Below are 6,585 nucleotides of genomic sequence, written 5' to 3'. Positions count from 1 at the left end.
ATATATATAATTTCTTACATATATATATATATATATATATACAGTAAGAGTGTGAGAGAGAAAGGTAGCATTTGGAGAGGGAGGAGGAGGAAGAGGGCGCTATGATCATACGTGTCGAATTTGGCCAGTCGTAACGCGTGACGTTAGACGAAACGTTAGATTGGTTGTGTCGCGTGACGTGGTGGAGCCCTGTGACCAACAGGGGTAGGGGCAGGGGGTGGAAAAAAAGAAAAGGGGTTTAGGAGGAATTGTAGGTAGAAACGGATTAGGTTATCCAAAAATTGACTTGTTGTGATATGCGCCAGGGGGGGAAACAGTAATGCACAATTTGGGATCAATGTGTTGGTAATCAACGGTGGGTCCCAAATACATCGAATAAACTAAGGAATAAACTTAGTGAAAACGAGTGCTTGAGGAACTTGTATCTTCTTCTTTTTCCTCCTCCTTTTTGTTCCTTCTCCCACATTATGTTTCTCTCTCTTTTTCTGTCTGTTGTTTGCTGCTGCTACTGTTTTGTTAGTAGTTGTTAGAAGCTTATGTGAAAGTAGTTGTGAACGCGCGCACCAAGTATATTCCCTCTTTCTCTTATTCACTCCTTCGTTGTCCGATTCTTCCCCCTCCCCTTACGCTGCACCAGTGTGGTGGGAGTGAAGAGAAGAAGGATAAAGAAGAAGGGAAGAAGAGCGGAAGGAAGAGAGGTGGAGGAGGTAGAAAAGAGAGAACGGAACGTTCACAAAACGTTTCAAAGCGGTCGTCTACTTCCTCAGTTTAATGATAATCGTTGAAAGGTTTGGATGTACGATATAATAATAATAAGAAAAAGAAAAAAAAGAAAAAGAGAAGAAGAAAAAAAGAAAAAGAAAGAAAAAAAAAAAGAACGGCAGAGAAATAAAGAGACAAGAGTAGGGGTGAAGGGGAATTAAAGGATAGGGAAATAGAGAGAAAGAGAGAGAGAGAGGGGTGAAGAGGGGAATTATATAGTTGTAATATATAGGGAAGCGCGCGCGCGCGCAACACATTAGAGGAAAACATAGGCGGATGAGAAAGAGGAGGAGGAGGAGGAGGTGGTGATAGATAGAGATAGATAGTTAGATAGATAAAAAGATAGAAATATAAATAAAGCTGTGTGTTACTCGATTCGAATCGATCGTAGAGAATTGTCAGGCGAAAAATAAGGGGAGACACTCCGGGTGGACTTTATGTGTTCGGCCAGGTGACAGGAAAGGTAAACCCGCGCGTGCGAGAAGAAATTGAGATTGAAATAGGAAGGGAGTGCAGAGGAAAAGAGAGAGAGGGATTGAGAATAAGAAGAATAAGAAGAAGAAGAGGTAAGGTGCACCGTTTTGCAACCTAAAGGGATCGTACAAAATCTCTTTTGAATTGTGATAGTATTGCAGTACGAAAAGGATAATAGGAAGACACGTGAGAGATTGAAGATTTAAAAGAAAGGAAGAAAAAACGGAAGTTAATAGACAGACGGATAAAAACAGGTTAGTATATTATTATTATTATTATTATTATTATTATATTTATCTTCGTTAATATATTGTCTTGTCGAAAATAATTTAATGAGAGCTTGCAAAAGTTGAGGCGTGCCTGCCTACTATCTACCAATCAGCTAACCAACCAACCAACCAACCAACCAGTCAGCTAGCTAGGTTTCCTAACCCGCCTGGTAGCGCGCGCCTTTTGAGGTTAGGAAATGCGATCGATTCTCGATGTGCACGAGAACACGCTGTATAAATGCAGAAAAAAAAAAAAAAGAAACGGTGTCTCCTAGTCTCGTTACTACGAGAATTTTACGATGTGAATTCTAAATTCTACTTTTATATTCGTTATTTTAATATTAATCTAACACTTTTTCAATCTTCTATATCTTTTCACTTGATTATTATGGGGTTTTTTTTCGTTAGAGTTGACAAGGCGTGTCATCTTTAACATGCGTGCCGTGTACACGTCACAATTTCTTACGATTAACAATTTTTCTCTTATTTGTGGAAATTTTCGAGGATAAAAAAAAAAAAGTTGATAATAACTAATCGATTAATTTGTCGATTATCAAAATTTCGAGAGTAACGTCTCGTGGTTGTGTTCATTCATCGACCCGGCGACTAAAGAAAAAAGGAATGCGCCCTACGATGCGCTCTTTTCTTCCCTTCCTTTCCCTTTTTTCTCTCTCTCTCTCTCTCTCTTTTATTCCCCCACCCTTCCATCCACTTTGATCTCGGCTAGTAGGACAAGTTCCCTTTTTTTCGATTCCCATACTCGCGAAATTAGCATTTTTATGTTTGCTATCTATCTAACGGTTCGAAATCCCATAAAACTTAACGGTCAACGTTTCAAGGGTGCAACGTGTTCCACATTAATTCCAAATTTGCGCGCGAGCTCTGAAAAAAAAATAAATGTTTTTTTTAACACTAGATTTACTGATATTTTGTTCACTATTTTTTTTAATGACTTATATACATTGTTTGAATGAAGAATTGGGTAGAGGGGAGGAATTAATATTTATGTGTATTTTATTACGGCATTCCAAATTAATATATATTTTTAGAAAATAATATATATACAAGTTTTATATGTAGCGAAAATATTTGAGATGAGTTAAATTAGCTAAGTCCGTAAATCTAATGTTAAAACCATAGACCCTGTATAGCGTCTTTATTAATTATTTTCTATTGACAAATGCGCTTATTAACACCTGTGCATTATCGTATTTATTATTAAATGCATACCGAAAATAAAGGAGTCACTTTTTAAAACGCGCATGATGCAATTAATATTTGTCCGATTTTAATATATAAATATGAAATATTTGTGTCCTGACAATAAGAGTATAATTGTATTATGTTTTTATAAATTAGCATAGAAAAAAAAAAAAGAAAAAAAAAACGTATTCGTTAATGCAAAGCTATATTGCAACGTGTTTGTTTGTTTGCTTGCTTTGTTTTTTGCCGATGCGGTTTTTATTAAAGAATATTATTTATTCAAATAATTATAAAATTAAAACACTTACGAATTCTCGCTTTGCAATTCGATTTAAATTATTCATTAAACTTTAATCTGAAATACAAAATTATCTTAAAAATTATCTCCTCGTTTGTTTCCGTTCGAATTTTATCCAAGATTTCGTACCGATAACGCATACAATCCTATTTATAAAGACTTTACACTTTATCCACAAAATTATGCAATTTTCATTTCGAATTTATTAATTACGTTTTAAAAAAGAAAATTTATGCATCCTGCATTATCGTGATTTGGAATTAATGCGCACTTCTGTACTGTTATAGTTTCTTTTCCTCGTTCTATAATTATTCTTGATATTGTTTAAAAAACAAAAATGTCATTCGTTCGTTTAACGATAATATTAATAACGTTATCGTTTCGATAATTCTTTTTAAAATGTTACCTAGTTTTATAAAAATTGCACTTAAAAAAAAACAAGAAAAAAAAAAAAAAAAAGGATCAAAAATGTAGGGCGCGTAATTTGAATTTCCCGCTAAACGTCTAATCGTCATAGTAAAACGCATTTTGCATCTCGAAAAAATATTACTTCACGTAGTAACATAATTTATTGTTATCTAATACTACACGGAGAAAGTTAAAGTCATGCGAAACGAGAACGAGTAGGAATTTAACCTCCATATTTTATTTTCCATACGAGTACTCTATGGTGTGTGTTTTATTTCTGTTTGTAATACTAATTATCTCTTTACGTTAACAGAAAGAAAAAGAAAGAAAGAAAGAAAGAAAGAAAGAAAGAGAGAGACTATTTTGTATAAAATGTAATGCGATTCGATTAAGTATTTTAAATTAACATTCACTATACATACTTGTGGAACGATGTAAATTAGTTCATTGTAAAGATAGTGAAATTGAAATTAAAATGCAACGATCTCTCTCTCTCTCTTTGTCTAACCCTCACAAAAATTTTATCAATATTTATTATACCATATTGATTTTTACTGTTGCAAAAAAAAATAAATCATGAACACCCTTTCTTTTCTAAAAGAAAACGCTTAAAATATTTATTATTATTATTATTATTAAAGTAAGCCGATAGTTCCTGTGTGTTTTTTTTTTTTATTAATATTTTCAAAGTATAAATTAAAAAAAAAAAAGAACAATCCTTTATATGCAGTTTATATTATTTTTTCTTCTTCTTCTTCTTACATCTTGCCCCCCTTAGAATATTTTTCTATTTCTTTCTTTCTTTATTCCTTTTGCTATTCTTTTTTATCTTATTTTTTTTTTTTCTTTCTTTTTTTTTTTTTTTATTTAACCACACTCCGCGTCGTCCAGGCGCCGGATACGTCACGAAAGGGAAACACACACGCACGCACCTTGACCGTTTCCAACTTGTAACACAGGGGGGGTGGTGGTGGCGGGGTTGGTGGTGTGGGGTGGTAAAAAAGCAGAAAAAAAAATAAAGAAAAAAAAAAAGAATAGAAAGAGAGAGAGAAAAAATTGGATCGATATCGAAAGGAACAACGTGTAATAACCAGTTTTACTTGCCTAGTTAGTTCTAGGCTAGGCGTAGACCATAGTATAGAAAAAAAAAAAACAATTAATATAATAATCTACAAAATATATCTATTTATATTCCTAAATATATTTCTTTAGATATTCTAAGATCTTGGTTAGTTAACATTACTTGGACTTTGATTTATTGAAAAAACATACATTGGCTATTACACACACATATACACATATATATATATACATATCCTTTCGCTAATGGTTAGAACAAATAACATTTATTTACCATTCCAACTTGTCTCTAGAATATTTAACGTTTATACGCAATAACCTGTGTGGTCAGCAGTGTTTTACGGTTTTTTATCTTAGTTACACGTTTAATGTATTTTCACTAAAATCTTATTATCGTATAAATGTATGTTAGTGTGTATGCATGTGTGTCCGGCGAAAGTCAAATGAACGTTTTAATTGAACGTTTTAACGAAAAAAACAAACATACAAAAAAAGAATACTAATGCATAAATATAATAGAAAGATTTGGATAGAGGAAGGAAGGGTTGGTTGGTTGGTTGGTTAGTTGGTTGGTTGTATTGGTTAACTCTTTTATCATAGTTATATCATCATGAAAAACACTTAATACATGTATCTTTTTTGTTTAAACATTAGTTAGTATTATTATTATTTTGATCCTATGACAAAGTAGTAGTGAAGTTTAGAAAGTCTTTTGAAACCGATGTTAAATCCATTCCTTTTTTTTTTTTTACTATGGAAAGAGACACGAGTTTCGAAGGAAAACGTAGACGAAATTATTCTACCGGAACTATTAGAAGAAGAAGAAGAAAAAAAAGGAACAAAAAAAATGCATTATAAATCTTGTTCTTCGTATCTAGAAAAAAAGTTAGGAATAAGGAGAAAAAAAAACCTAATGAATAAATATGTACAATTAATGTGCATTTTTATTTGATTGCACGTATTGTAGGATTTTAGTATTCAAATCATTAATACAAAATTAATTGTTTTATTTAATATAATATCATATATATATAAAAAAAAAAAGCATCGAAGTTATATATCATTGAATGAAGATTTAAAAATTAAAAATACCATAAAGAAAATTATTATGTATTTTTTTTTGTTTGCATCATCGTAATCAATGATATATTTGTTACCCTTCAATCAACTTACAATCAATTTGATTAATCAATAAAATTATTATCTCCACTACTCATTTCTCTGAAATGTTTTTTTTTTTTTTCTTTTTGTTCGTAATCAATGATAAAAATTCGATATATTCTATCGATAAAAATCTCGTGAATTAATTCAAATAAATCCAACGATGCAAAATATATCCTCGAGATATTTGCATTTAAAAAAGAATAATCCGATTAAAACGAGACAATAATATTATTGATTTTTTTTTCTGTTTATTTGATTCTTTAGTTCGAATTTATTATATATTTTAAATATTGTGTTAAATAATTATTCGATTTTTTTTATCGACAAACGTTGATTTCTTCATATTAAAATATTCTTTGTTTCTTAATTAAAAAAAAAAAATGACCACATTCGAGCGTAGATTTCTTTGACCTTTTTTAAAAAAAAAAAAAAAAAAAAAAAAGAAAAGTAAAAGTATAAGTAAAATCGTGTAAGAAGTAAGATGTATGTAACTTCCGTGTCTGGTTTTCTTATCTATACTCTTCCACGTGAATACTTCGTTTGAAATGAAATTCATTTGTGTTAGTTCCATTACCATCCATACCATCAAGATGGTAAGGGTAATATCGTAAAGGGTTAAGTATATGTTCCCTTCCAATTTCTATCAATTTATATTTTTCTTTCTTATTTAAAAAAAAAAAAAAAAAAACATTTCTATAATTCAATCTAACTATTTTCGGTTTCGATTTGTTATTTTTTTGTTTGTTTTGAGCATACTTTTGTTCGTAATTTAAAATCATCAATCGATTGTATAAAAATACATAAATGAATGTTTATTATGGTTGCAAATTATTTTAAAAAAAAAAAAAAAAAAAAAAAAAAAAAAAAAAAAAAAAAAAAAGAAAGTAATTATGTTCACGAACATACGCGTTGAAATTAAATTAAGAA

The 6,585-nt window shown here is 30.6% G+C and overlaps 1 protein-coding gene across 1 annotated transcript in view; it reads left to right on the top strand.

Moving 5' to 3' along the window:
* Positions 1-839: 839 nt before the first annotated feature.
* Positions 840-6,585, top strand: part of LOC106792644 (elongation of very long chain fatty acids protein AAEL008004-like) — a gene marked incomplete at its 3' end in the record, with an annotated part of 28,527 nt that continues 22,781 nt past the window's right edge. The window contains exon 1 of the mRNA XM_014759143.1: positions 840-1,490. The remainder of the gene's footprint in view (positions 1,491-6,585) is intronic.

The sequence above is a fragment of the Polistes canadensis genome, unplaced genomic scaffold (genome assembly GCF_001313835.1).
Source record: "Polistes canadensis isolate GaletaPanama2010 unplaced genomic scaffold, ASM131383v1 scaffold_514, whole genome shotgun sequence".
Classification (NCBI taxonomy): domain Eukaryota; kingdom Metazoa; phylum Arthropoda; class Insecta; order Hymenoptera; family Vespidae; genus Polistes; species Polistes canadensis.
This window is presented reverse-complemented; position numbering and strand designations above follow the sequence as displayed.